This window comes from Lissotriton helveticus, chromosome 5_1 (assembly GCF_964261635.1).
Source record: "Lissotriton helveticus chromosome 5_1, aLisHel1.1, whole genome shotgun sequence".
Classification (NCBI taxonomy): Eukaryota; Metazoa; Chordata; class Amphibia; order Caudata; family Salamandridae; genus Lissotriton; species Lissotriton helveticus.
Window position 1 is genome coordinate 1402068011 of NC_136065.1, and position 14776 is coordinate 1402082786.

At 41.9% G+C, this 14776-nt stretch overlaps 1 protein-coding gene across 4 annotated transcripts in view; it reads left to right on the forward strand.

The window, feature by feature from the left end:
- NRAS (NRAS proto-oncogene, GTPase) overlaps positions 1-14776 on the forward strand; it is a 539256-nt gene that overhangs the window by 289129 nt on the left and 235351 nt on the right. Inside the window, exon 2 of one of the 4 annotated variants that reach the window (XM_078644386.1) lies at positions 14315-14428. The exons of the other annotated variants lie outside the window; for them this stretch is intronic. The gene's annotated coding sequence lies outside the window, so the exon portion shown is untranslated. The remainder of the gene's footprint in view (positions 1-14314; positions 14429-14776) is intronic. 4 annotated transcript variants of the gene reach the window in all.

Consider the following 14776-nt stretch of genomic DNA (forward strand, 5'->3'; position numbering starts at 1 on the left):
GTGTGTCAAAGGTGGGTAAATGCCTTACCTAGGAACTTTCTCTGTTCAAATAAAAGGTAAATGATCATTATTTCCGCTCTGAGCCTAAAAAGCAAACAGCGATAAAGCCAAGAGGTCTAACTTTTACCAGGTACATGGAGAACTTTATTTAAATGCTTAAGGGAGAAGGGAGCAACATATATGGGCTTATGCATGTTGACATTGTTATAACTGAAGCACTGGGTTCATCGTTAAGTACGTTTTTATTGTAACCTGTAATGTGATACCTGTGAAAATGTACAGACATACATATAAACTGAGTAAAACTAAAACATAAATATGTACAAATACGTAAGAAGGATATTCAGGTATTGTCATGTTGGACATTAAAGGCTGTTTGCTTACTTATGCTAATGCTCAATTCACACACATACAAGGGATCTGGTACTGTTGCTGAACATTTTGCACCAGTTCTGAGGGCTTGAAAAAGCAGGCTTGTGGAGTGGCCCACTGTCATTGACATGTGGACACAGTCCTCTCAGGCTCCGCTCTCCACTGCACTTCTCTGTCACATGCAGGCATGTAGGAGGCCCAAAATGAGTCAAAACCAAGAGGACTAGCGGCGGGGGCATTGGTGGCGCCCCGATGACTGGGACTACCCGTCCGAATTAATAGCGGCCTCAACAAAGAGGAGACTTGGACGATATCTGTGACCCGTCGATGATCGGCGCGGTCGAGGTGCTGGGGGGACTGAAGCCACCCACGGTGCCTGTAGAGCACTGCATACGTGACTGCCTGACCCCAACATGGCATGGCATCAACCATGAGACTGATCTACGGGCTCCTGAGGAGGTGAGACACAGGAGCCCGGACCTTTCTAGGCTTGCGCTGTGACATTTGCAGCGCAGTCTTTGCCAGACTCCAACCCTCAGTAATAGTAAGAGGCCACAAACCCTTCGGGCTTCATTTAATCATCGGATTCCTTGCTTGGGGAAAAATATCCTGGTTTCCACTGAGTTGGACCCGATGGAAGTTGTCTCAAGATGGAACGGCAGGGGTGCCAATAGGGGTGCCACTTCGCACTCCTCCTTCCACCCTTGATTGGGGGTAAATTTCCTCCAGAGATTAAAATGTCCTGACCCTTAATCCTTACCCCAGTACCTTTAAAAAGGTCTCTGTGGATTTTAGGAGCTTTGTGACCCCCAGCCCAACCTTCTGTTCACTCCACCAAAAGCGGTGTAATTTAAACAACGAAGAAGACTCCCCGGCCTTCTTTCATTCGATATGGCAGCGTTATTGACGATCCTGAATCATTACTATTCTTGTCTACGAACTCGCACATTGGCCGGTACCCATGGTTATGTGCGGCGATTTTAATCTTAACCTCCCAACAAATTGGTCCTCTGGTCATAATTTTAAATACCAAAGTCGGAAACCGAGAACTTTTAAAGCCCTGGAATCACTGTGTCATACTCATGGGCTAACAGATTGCTGGGAGAATAAACACCCCAATAACTCTGACTATACTTTTTATTCCCATCCTCATCAAAAACTGGCCAGACTGGATTATTTTTTTGTCTCACACACCATTGTATCTGGCTGCTCAATAGACCGGCTACCTAGGGTTCTCTCTGACCACAATCCTTTAATAATTAGCATCAATATAGGGACGATACAATCCGATCGTAGTTTATGGACTTTCGAAAGAGCTTTATTGCGTAACGAAAAATATTGTATTCATATGGAGAAGTGGATTCCAGAATTTTTAAAGTTTAATATGGGTAGTGCCCCCCTGGAGGTGGTCTGGGACGTATTGAAAGCAGGTATAAGGGGTGAAACTCTTAGATGTTCCATTAACAACAATAAAGAAGAAAAACAAAAGCTAACAAACCTACAGGAAAGCCTAATTAGAAGGGAAGAAAACCTAGCTCGAGCAGTGCAAGATGGAGACAACGTAGAAAGGGCACTAAGAGAGGTAGCTATTGGAAGGAACTTAATATCTGAAATATTTACCACCAAAGCAATCTGTAAAGCTACAGTGTATAGGGAAAAACATCTACGAACTAAGTGAGTGGGTGGGCCGTCAATTAGCTATCCATATTAGACAGCAGAACTCAGATAATACGATTAAAGCAATTAGAGACCCAATTCATGGACTAACCCATGACCCCAAAGAAATCAGGGAAGCTTTTAAGAGGTACTACTGAGATCTATATACGGAGATGGGTAATTGTCAGGATAATATCGAGGAATATCTAGAATTAGTCACACAGCCCCGCTTACCTCAATCTGATCAAGATATTCTCTCAAATATTCCAGATTGGATAGAAATTTTGCTCTCAATTAATAGTCTTCCGTCGGGTAAAACAACAGGGCTAGATGGAATCCCCGCTGAATTCTATGCCAGATTTAGCAATACATTGAAAGATATTCTAACCAACTTAATGATTCATATCTTTCAAGGTGGACGCCCTCCAGCATCTTGGGCCCGGGCGAAAATTATCGTTTTTGCCAAAAAAAATAAAGACCCGACGGAACTTGGGGCATATAGACCAATCACATTGATTAACAACGATTCCAAAATATATTCTAAATTATTAGCCAGTAGATTGTCGCCACTAATCCATAAAATTGTATCTGTTAGGCAACATGTATTTGTCCCAGGGAGATCAACCACAGACCATATCCAGAGGATGATCACGCTTTTTGACATGGCAGAAGTAGCAGGAGACCCTATGGCCCTGATACTATTAGATGCAGAAAAAGCATTCGATAGGGTCTCCTGGCAGTATCTATGGACGGCCATGTCAAAAAGTGGGATCGGTGACCAGTTTATCAAAGCTGTTCATGCGATGTACACCACCCCTGAAGCAGTGGTAATGGTAAATGGGGACATTTCAGATACCTTCAATGTGACTAGAGGTACAAGGCAGAGTTGGCCTTGCTCCCCACTATTATTTGCTATTTTTATTGATCCTTTGATCTCAAGACTAGAAACAAACCAATATATACAACCCATGAAAATATCCAATGGTGAAACGAAGACATTGGCTTTTGCCGACGATATCGCAATAGTCACAGCCGATCCTAAGGCAGCAGTTAAACAAATGGAAAAAGAAGCGAAAAAGTTGGGTGCTATTTCAGGGTATAAATTGAATCAAACCAAAACTCAGATTATAATCAATAGCCAAATTAATTATTTGGATGATAGGGTGGTAGATAATGCAGTATATCTCAGTGCCAATATCACCTCCAATCTAAATAATCTAGTAAGCCTTAATTTAAACCCACTTCTAAAAAAGACTGAAAAAAGCCTAATTAGCCTGCATAATCTGCATCAAACAATCATAGGAAGATGTAATCTTAAAATGCTATTCTTTCCAAAATGTCTGTATTTTTTTCGTACCATCTGTTTCAATTTCGACTTATCAATATTTAAAGATATTGATAATATTTTCACTCGCTTCATCTGGGGATATGGAAGAACGCGTAGAGCCCAAAGATTTATTATATTACCAAGGGAAAGAGGTGGTCTGGCGCTTCCCAACTTTAAAATCTATTGGTGGGCTACTATTCTTAAAAACAGTCGAGCTCTCTTAACCCCCAGGCAAGAGTCCAATTTAGATAGGTTAGTCCCAACCCCACAGGAACTCATCCTTGGTAAAGAGACAAGCGATCATTTGTGGAGGCTAACTTATGACTGTCATTTCAAAAAAGTGCGCTTTAAAACACTTAAAGGTATTTATATCGAGTGTAACCACGTGCGAAAACTGTTGGGACTGGGTAGGTTCTTGTACTATACCCCTCTAGATAGTAATACAAATCTCCCAGAGATTTTTTCCGATCAATGTATGACACGATGGGTCAGATCGGTAATCACACAATTCGGCTCGCTATTTGACTGTATGGGTTTCTGCTCTTTCGATTCCCTAAAAACAAAATTTGGGTTACAAACGCGTTATTTCTATATATATATACAAGTTAGGGATTACATTGTTAAAAAGGGGGGTGGCAGTATGGCCATGAATAAAATTCCAGCACGGAAAGGGTTAAAATTGGTGTAATCTATAAAGATCTGGTTATAAGTCTTCCAGACGACTTAGATAAACATAACCTATATTGGCAAAACAAATTAGATATAACAGAAACCCTTATGCAAAAAGCACTAGAAAACTCAAATTGTTTATTAATGTCAACTAAACTACAAGCCCAATTTTACAAGACGTTCTTCCAACTCTATTATACACCAGAGAGAATATCTAAATGGAGCACAGGTAAAGGCACTCTATGTCCTCGATGTACAAAGCCCGAAGCAGATCTGGTACATATGCTGGCCACATGTCAAACCCTAAGTACTATCAGACATGATATATCTACGTTTTTATCAGGAATTTTTGAGAGTGCAATTGAGATCACTACAGCTGAAATAATACTAGGGTAGATAGGAACGCCAGACCCGCCAACATGCAGGGATTGCTGTTTATCTCAATGGCGGTACTTAGAATCTGCTTAACTTCTGCATCGTTGGACTCGTACCCGCCTACATTTCAGCAATGGAGGGCACGACTCTTGGCCACCTATACCCTGGAAATAGCCATATACAAGCATAAGGGCCTAAAAAAGAAAAGAAAAGGTTTAGAATTATGGTATCCGGTTACACAGTGGATCGAGAGATCGGATGTTTAATGCTGATTAACTGCAATAACAGAAGGGTTTATTTTTCTTTGTATGTATTTTTGCTCTTCCAGTGCGTTTCTTGCTTACTGTTTTTTTTTTGGTTTTGCTTATATATATAATATTCTTGATTATATATTATTGCCTGTATGGTGGGGTGGGGTTGTTTTAGTGTTGGGTTGGGTGGGCGGGATTATACTGTAAAAAAATCTTCAATAAAGAATTGTAAAAAAAAAAAAAAAATCATAAAAGCAATTACAAAAGACAATAATAAATGCATTACAATTGTTTTCGCCTCAGTTTACCGAAAAGGGTACAAAAAGGGGGCAATTTATAGTTAAATAAGTAAGTGGTCAATTCATGGATTTCCTAAATCTAATCACATTTTTGAGAAAATTGGACATAAGATACATTGACATTTCATTTTCCAATATCTGAAGTTTCAGAAAAGCCGGTCTGCACTCTCAGACCCCATTTTTTCAATAAAATCATTAAATATTTGTTCCGGGCGAGAGAGTACAATTTACAGAATAACACACAATGGATGGTAGATTGCTGTGAAAAATCGTCGCATGGGCACGGTGGTAAGTCTTTTGACCATGAATTTATTTCTGGGAAGGTTACCAGTATATGAAAACTTTCCCCTCTGAAACGCGCTAAGAGCATCCTAGAGAAGCTGCTCTGCACCAGGATTAAATACCTTTGTAAACCACATCCCTGCACCATTAAATAATTCCGAATTACTGACCTCTTTTTTCCGTCTTTCTGCCACCGTTTGGACTCTAATAGTTCCAAACACAGTTCTTTAAGCTTTTTTCTATAAATGGAGTTTAAAGTACTGGGAGTAGCAAAATATTCAGGATGTCCAATCTCTTCTAAAAAGGACTTTACATAAACAAACCATTGAATTTGTTTCCCCCTGGAGGTCTAAGCAATCCTGTATGATCTCTCTATTAAGACCAGTTTCTTGTGAGTTCCAGACTTTATGCCAGAGTAAAACCGGGCTTACTTTAATTAGGTCAGTTACATAGGTCAGACCTAATTCTTTATGCCATACATAGCTTGATGTCGAATTTGGGAGTGCTAGGAATCTCAGGAAAGGATTTTTACAGATTTGGATGTCTCTAGTGTCAGCGATTCCCCATATCCCTGCACTGTACATTACGGTGGAGACACATTTTGATTTATATATGTCAATTAGAATGTGCACCGGGCGGCCCCCCTATTTTTTAGCACATTTTTTAACTGCTCCGATAGCGCGAGAGAAGGCTAGTTTCCTCGTGTCGGCTGCCGATGCCCATGTTCCCTTTTTATTAAAAACTATTCATAAATAGGAACATTTATCGGTTGACGCTATCTTAGATTTTTTTTTAAAAGTGTTGCATGAGACATTTTTCTTTAAAGTACAACACATATTAAAAGTTGGTCTACAGGCCCATAGGAATGAATGGGGAGTTATTCCTTATTTGCGATTAGCAATTTGCTAATCGCAAATAAGGATGCGATTTCAAGGGTGCCAGGGGTGTCCAAAGGACACCCTGTAGCACCCCTGAAAAGCAAATGTACACAGGTTTTGCGCACACACGTCCAAAGGACATGTGTGTGTGTAACATGCAACTGAGAAAAATGCACTAAAGTGCTTTTTTTCTATTTTTTCGCTATTTACCACGAAGTCAGACTTCGTGGTAAATAGCGGCCAAAAATTGCGAATTCGCAATTTAAAAATGGTTAATGAATTGCATTTAAGGAATCTCAAATAGAGATTCCTTAAATGCTATTCCTCGCAAATTTGCGAATTTGCTATTAGCGATTTTTGCATTTGGGATGATGAATCCCAAATGCAAAAATTGTGCTTGCAAAGAGCCAGATTCTCAGAATCTGGCCCTTTGCGAGCCGTTTTCGGCTTGATGAATCTAGCTGTATGCTTTTAATTCTTCTGGGCGAATGTCGTAGAAACACAAATGGGATAGTGATCACTTAATACAAGCTCTCCTGTATGGCAACTAAGTACGTAGCAAGAGTGACTATTTGAAATCAGAGCGAAGTCAATCACCGTTGTGCAACCCCTTCCAATAAAAGTTGGTAAGAAGGGGACTTGCGGACTACAAAGTTTGTTTCCAAACCCTAAGTCAAAAAGGTGAATCAGGTAATTAAAGACACTCACGGTACTTGAGTGTTCGAAGTGAGTGCAGGAATCGCCGTTCTGATTTACCATCCCACAAACACCTAGATTGCTTTGGGTGCATAAATGACAATTTAAATCCCCCATTAAAATCACACATTCATCACCGTGAGAGTTTTCCCCTAGGTGTAGCAGGCTTTGTACGAGACTCTCCAGTGTCTTATTTAAGTCGTCCCTAGGAATATTGTTATATAAATTGATCAAGGTGATGGTTTGTTTGCCACCCAAAGATAATATCAAAATTTGGTAGCAATCTAATCCTAAGAGACTCTTTTTGACCGCAATATTTGCAGTATTGGCTATATAAATACAAAGACCCCCCGCATTTCTACCGCTCTTTGACAGCTTGGCAGGTGAAAAGATGGTGCGGAAACCATTTAAATGGGTCTCCTCCATATCCCAACATTCTTGGAAGCAAATAATAATGAATTGTTCTATATAGGGTACAAACACTGGTTCCTCTATTTTACTAGATAGCCCTGCTATGTTCCAGGACATAAAGGTAATAGGGTCGTTTTTGGCCAACGATTTTTTATTTGAGGCCTCTACCTTGTTTGTATATCCGGGAATAGTTGCTATGATTGTGTCCGCTCCCCCAAAATATACCCTACTACCTTGTTTCTGTACATATGGTATTTGTCTGGGCAAAGAGTTTATCTGGCCCTCCAAGGGGCAGTTTCCCCAGAGGGATGTATTTCCGTCTAATACTAATGCATCCTCTCTCACCAGTCCAATTTCTCTCTTCTGATTTAATGGGCATGATCTATTTGTTGGATTTTGGCGGGATTCTTTCGTGTCAGCCTGTCTGGTCCCCAGAGATTTCTTTTTTAGACTCTAACGTCAATCCACCATTTCTAGGCAGCTAAAGCGATTATCTATGTGGGCACCTCTCCACATCTCCTCAGGTTTATATACATGGTTTTGCACCCTGCCCCTTGTATGATGTGTGACCCTTGTCCATTCATTCTCATATCTTGGTAAAATATTTTGTGGGTAAAAGTATCATAAGGGTCAGGCTTCTATGGGTGTCCGGACGCTATGATCGCTCCAGCTGTTCCAGTTACAGATATGCTCTGCCGTGTGGGTGTCACTAAAACTAACCAATACACAGTCACCTGGGATTGTTTTAGTGGTGCTACCCACCCAGGCTGCTCTACGCACCATTAGTATTCTACTAGTTAAAAGGGGCGGCATGGGCCGGTCAGTATTTAACCAATGCAGCGCTTTGATCTTTAAAGTCGTAAAGGATTCCTCATTGGGTGCTCTGAGCTCTGGTACACCTGTTAATACAATCATATAAGGGCTAGCTTCAGGGGGTACATTTATAGTGTGCCTTTTTGGCGGTACTCCCAGCGGTAAAACCCCTTTAACTGGGTTAATCTCTGCTTTATCGACTCCCTCTACAGGTTTACCTTCAGTTGTTGGTTTAACTAGGAGATTCTGTGTTGCTGGGTTTATGGTATTTTGATTCGGGGATTGTACAGAAGTCGTTGTGTTGTTGGTCTTATGTACCACAGGTTTAATGGTTTTAAATGTTGTAGATTGTTGTACTGTTTTTCCTTTCATCGACTCAGTCCAACCCCTGGAATTTACTTCCAAGCAGGAGAGTTGTTGTTCAATCCTCTTGAGCCTATTTTCCAACGGGGCAAGCAAGATTTTTAGTAATGCCCCAAATTTTGTTAATAATGGATCAGGGGCCTCATCTCCTGTTTCTGTAATTTCTATCGTTAAGTCAGGGGCTGAAGCATCACCCTGTGTTGCTGATAACAGAGGGACAACCCTTACCTCAGTATTTTTCTGGTGTTGGGGTTCAACCATACCATTCACACCCTTAGCTACTTTCGCTTTTCTTCCTCCCCCTACTGTTGTATTTGCCCTTTTTCTTTTAGGTTTCGATCCCTCTTTCCTTTCACGTATTTGCATTTTTACTATTTCTGTATCGTCCCCCCCGGTGGGATCTATATTATCCTCAGTTGTATGTGAGAGATTTAAATCAGTAATTGACCGAACATCAGACTGATCTATTGTGGTGGGTAAACAATGTACAAGTGCCTGGATTTCTACTGTGTTGTTTCTTAGGGGGTTTTCAGGGGTGCGAGCATTCGCAAGATGGCCCATGGAAGATCTTTTCGCCATGGCCAAATCCTGAGAAACCCGCCGTTCCATCAATGTAATCCCCTGATCTATTACGGGATTTGCCCTTGTTATAAAATTATCTAAAGTTCCAGTTAGAAGGCATCCCGCTACCGCACTTTTATTCTTGCCCCCGCGTGTAGACATATTAAGCAAAACGTTGTAAATAAAATTTTACTAGTTAATCAGTGGGTGCAAGCAAATGTTCGATAAACAACTCAAGAGGGTGGGCCCAGTCCAGTCTCTTTTCGGCTCGAACGGGCTATAACGGGCCCGCCCTTGGCCCGGGCTTCGCCTGCGCGCGCCCGCGCGCGTCCTGCGAATGCGGAAGTGGGCGTAACTAAATAGGGAGGTGGAGCGGGAAGAGGACCCAGGTGTGGCCGGTCACTCGCCGCAAAGAGCCCTGGTCCTCGCAGTCCCGCGGTCCGGTGATAGTCCCAAATCGGCGTCCTTCCCAAGGTGACAAGCGATCAAAGATTGTGGCAGGCAAAAGTCCCAGACTCTGAGCGGCTCCCGCGAAGCGTGGACCGCGAGTCGCTTTGAAGTGCAGGGAGGCGGGGCGGGAAGAGGACCCAGGTGCGGCCGGTCACTCGCCGCAAAGAGCCCTGGTCCTCGCAGTCCCGCGGTCCGGTGATAGTCCCAAATCGGCGTCCTTCCCAAGGTGAGAGGCGAGCAAAGATTGTGGCAGGCAAAAGTCTCAGACTCCGAGCGGCACAAGATTTCTATTATAAAAGCTACAAAGTCTGTCTTGTTTTATCAAATATCCATCTTTATGTCTTTAATAATATAGTACAGAATGCAAGGAATGCACTGCTGAAGTTTAGTGCCTGCAACTTCAAAATGGATTAGAATTTATAGTTAATTTGCCGAAATATTACGCTCAGATGATGCGCTTTCTTGTATCAATTTACACATAGAAAACAAATGAGTCCTCAAACGAACTTCTGTCCGAAAAGGACATTAGAATTTTGAGTCATTCCTATTTTTAATACAGGAAACGTCATTCAATTTAGAGCGATTCCAATCTGGAGCCTTCAGTCCTCAATAAAGGCAGCTTGAAAACCAGGAATCAAAGTTTATATGTGGGAGACTGGGAGTTACATAGGAATGTTTAAGATTATGATTACAGCCTGCAAAATCATACACTGTAAACACATTGTTTGCATTCATTTTGCAATAAATTTACCTAAAACCTATGGTGAGAGTCCTTCATAGACTGTCAAGGGGAGCCTTCCCTATAGATTAGAGGAACTCCCAGCCTATATTCAATTTATAGAATTATTTGAAACCCACTCCTGCAGGTACATTGTTTTGGCAAGCTGTGTGTCAAAGGTGGGTAAATGCCTTACCTAGGAACTTTCTGTGTTCAAATAAAAGGTAAATGATTATTATTTCCGCTCTGAGCCTAAAAAGCAAACAGCGATAAAGCCAAGAGGTCTAACTTTTACCAGGTACATGGAGAACTTTATTTAAATGCTTAAGGGAGAAGGGAGCAACATATATGGGCTTATGCATGTTGACATTGTTATAACTGAAGCACTGGGTTCATCATTAAGTACGTTTTTATTGTAACCTGTAATGTGATACCTGTGAAAATGTACAGACATACATATAAACTGAGTAAAACTAAAACATAAATATGTACAAATACGTAAGAAGGATATTCAGGTATTGTCATGTTGGACATTAAAAGTTGTTTGCTTACTTATGCTAATGCTCAATTCACACACATACAAGGGATCTGGTACTGTTGCTGAACATTTTGCACCAGTTCTGAGGGCTTGAAAAAGCAGGCTTGTGGAGTGGCCCACTGTCATTGACATGTGGACACAGTCCTCTCAGGCTCCGCTCTCCACTGCACTTCTCTGTCACATGCAGGCATGTACGAGGCCCAAAATGAGTCAATACCAAGAGGACTAGCGGCGGGGGAATTGGTGGCGCCCCGATGACTGGGACTACCCGTCCGAATTAATAGCGGCCTCAACAAAGAGGAGACTTGGACGATATCTGTGACCCGTCGATGATCGCCGCGGTCGAGGTGCTGGGGGGACTGAAGCCACCCACGGAGCCTGTAGAGCACTGCATACGTGACTGCCTGACCCCAACATGGCATGGCATCAACCATGAGACTGATCTACGGGCTCCTGAGGAGGTGAGACACAGGAGCCCGGACTTTTCTAGGCTTGCGCTGTGACATTTGCAGCGCAGTCTTTGCCAGACTCCTACCCTCAGTAATAGTAAGAGGCCACAAACCCTTCGGGCTTCATTTAATCATCGGATTCCTTGCTTGGGGAAAAATATCCTGGTTTCCACTGAGTTGGACCCGATGGAAGTTGTCTCAAGATGGAACGGCAGGGGTGCCAATAGGGGTGCCACTTCGCACTCCTCCTACCACCCTTGATTGGGGGTAAATTTCCTCCAGAGATTAAAATGTCCTGACCCTTAATCCTTACCCCAGTACCTTTAAAAAGGTCTCTGTGGATTTTAGGAGCTTTGGGACCCCCAGCCCAACCTTCTGTTCACTCCACCAAAAGCGGTGTAATTAAAACAACGAAGCAGACTCCCCGGCCTTCTTTCATTCGATGGAGGATCAGTGACAAGGGCAGCATCTTGCCCCAGGGGTCACAGTTGGACCTGAGCCCAGATTCATGTATTGGATTGGATGCTGCTCCTCAGCAGAAGCCTCCTGAAGTCATGAGAGGATTCAGGCACAGCGCTTGGCTTCAACATCAAACGACTCAAAGCGCTAGCTAGTGGCTGACCTGTATTACTCCTTCTAGGACAGTAGGCGGCTCGTGCTTGCATTTCAAGGGCAGGTGTGAGCGGAGGCGATGAGCCAGTCTGACCATTCGTCTGGGTCAGTCTTGAACAGTGGTCGAAGTGGGCGGGATTGGAAGGGCTTTATTTATTTATTTATTTATTTATTTTATTTTTAAAAAATCCATTCCCCTACTTTTTCTTTTCAAAACTGTGTCCCAATATGGCAGAAATAGCAAAGGCATTCAGAAAAGGCTCTGCTTGCTTTCGTGGACGTTCAGGGATGGGTAGAGAAGGAAAAAGACTCTGTCTCTTCCTTACTGCCCAGAGAAGACACGGACAATGCCCTCTTCTTTTCTGTGCTGGCAGCTGCCCCCACCCCCTCTCTCTTCCTATCATTCCCTCTCTTTCTGTCATTCCCCTCACTTACTGAAAACCGTGACTTGAAGAAATGGTTCACAACCTATCTTTCCTTCTTTCATTTAGTTGCTTCCCTGGGAAATGGATCCAAAAAAGACAAGCACGTACACCTCGCGCTGGCTGCATGGGGGGCGGAGAGAGGAGGGGGCCTGCACCTGTTTCCCTTGCAGGAGCGAGCAGAAACTATATGGTTTCAAGGCTCGCTCCCGCTAGGGAATCGCCAAAATGTGCACGTGTTGCCATTGAAAGCAATACAACATGTGCACGTTTTTGGGGCCAAAACAGAATCGATCACTAAAGGTGTTGTATGCAGGTCATACGCGCTGCGTAGACAAGACCTAAAAAGGAAAGCTAAACTTTTTTTTTTTTAAAAGCATACTGTTTTCCTTTAAAGATAAGCATTCATAAACATGGTGGTCTGCTCACAGCAGCAGGCCACCATCCCTGTGATTTCAAATTACAACAAACCTCACTAATATTCATGAAGAGGATCAATTGGCAACCCACTAGGAATTGGTAATTTAAATATACAATCTTCATACACAGAAGAATAATAGTGCTTATCAAATAGAGATTAGGAAAAAAACGCTATTTGGAAAACGCTATTTTAAATGTAGCTACATCTGACCCATAGTTCAGCATGTTAAGATCATGTGATTCAATTATTTTGCGATGCTTCCCAAATTCCAGCTGGTAAAATACGGATTTCACTCTGAGAATATATTCTAGCAGTTCACTTCCTGCAATTTCAGTAAATTGAATACATATCATCTGGGATTTGCAAGTGGGGTTAAAAATGTTTTGAAGTTTGGGAATTTAAGGCAGTGAACATTCAATGGATTTAATTTTCTCTTCAATGAACTAAGCAAAATCTTTACATTTGTCTGCTGGCTGTTCAGTTGTGAACACAGTGATGGAGCATTGACCAATTTTACAATTTCAAAGTGTAGTTTAGTGTGCTTGTCAATCACAGTGTCAATGAGTGTCTAATATGAGAGACCTTCACATTAAATGTGTTATTGTACACTCTTATGGCTACCCGCAGTTTATCTAGGTCAGACGATGTGGGTAGCATCTCCAGTTATTCTCCATCCCCCTGAGGGATTTTCTTTCTTGAACTAGTTCCCCAAATCACAGTGGATAGTTTGGATGTATTTTACTTTTAGGAGGTAAAAGTATGTGTTAGAGTTAGGAGTGGAGACATAAACATATTGATTATGGCTGACAGGAAGAAGACTGCACATGCTGCCAATATCAACATTTTGATGCCAATCGTGTTTGTACAATGCAACCTAGTTATGCCCACCAGGTTTGTTTTCACAGAAGTATCATTGTGGGTAGGTTTAAGACAGTGATGAAGAAACATATTATTGTGTAGGAGTAGGGCGAACATGTAAACAGTTGTCTTGGTGGGACCAAGCCAGTGCAGCTTGAAGTTCCATAATATGATATTAGAATATGACAGAATTAGTTAATTTGTGAAGTGATTGATGCATTGCTCAGTTAAAGTAGATTAACATCAGGAGGGTCGTAGATAATGTTTAAACTGTATGCAGGGGCATTTAATACTTTAATCTCAAGCAGCATACTTTGGAAGAATATGAATTACTCAAGTTACCCATCTGCAGAGAACAGAATTCTTAAGATTGCCACCCTTTCACCTGACCTACCTTACCAATCATAATGAAGAATAGAATAGTCAGGGGAAGAAAGTAAGTAGAAGGATATTGAGATTAAAAATGGTATCAGCAAATTCCACTTTTGTGTTAAGCAGCTTATCTACAGTTATGAAGAAGACTATGCCTTGTGGAGGTGGTAATTTGGTAAACACTGTATATATTAGTTCTAAGGGGCTATGAATAAAGTTTTTGTGTTCAACCTTCTTACATATATGCAGTGGGGTGAGGAGGTCTAGATTCAGGACAGTGGGTAAAGGTACTGTGTGATCCAGACACATGCGATCTGTATACAGTTTTAGTGTTAAACCTTTCTTATGTAGGTCCATTGTGTAATATGGTCTATTTTCTTTCAACAGTGGGGGTAGATAATGTGAATAAGGTTGCTGAGTTCAACCTTCTTTCCTAGATGTATTGTGTGAGGTGATGTATGACCTAGGGCAATGGGTACTGGTAATGTGATTATTGTTGTTGTGTCAACCTTCTTTCATAGATGAATCATGTGAGGTGGTCTATGATCCAAGACAGTGGCTATGGTTAATGTGCATTCCAAACGCAAGTGACATTAATAGGCTATGAGGAGGTGACGTACATATTCATCTGAGAGGTAAGAACTCGATCTGTGGCGAAAGGGTTCACGGTTGCTCCTCGCAACAAGTTGGAGAAGTTTACAGGTAATCACTAGAGAGGAAGTTGGGGTTCGGATGAAATGTAAGAAAATAATGATATTGGTAATTGTACAGGAGAATATTCATTATTTTAGCTAAGTAATCAATGCTATTTGATAGATGCCTCACAGTCACTGCATTGACCCTGTCCAAATTTAAGCTGCGCTCCAAAGAGGAAACAGTTGTCTACTTAGGACAGGATGAAGTGGGAACATCTGAGCAAATCGAGTCACTGGGGCTAGTCCCCAACAGTGTACTATGCACAAAGTGCTTCAGCCTGTGTCTAA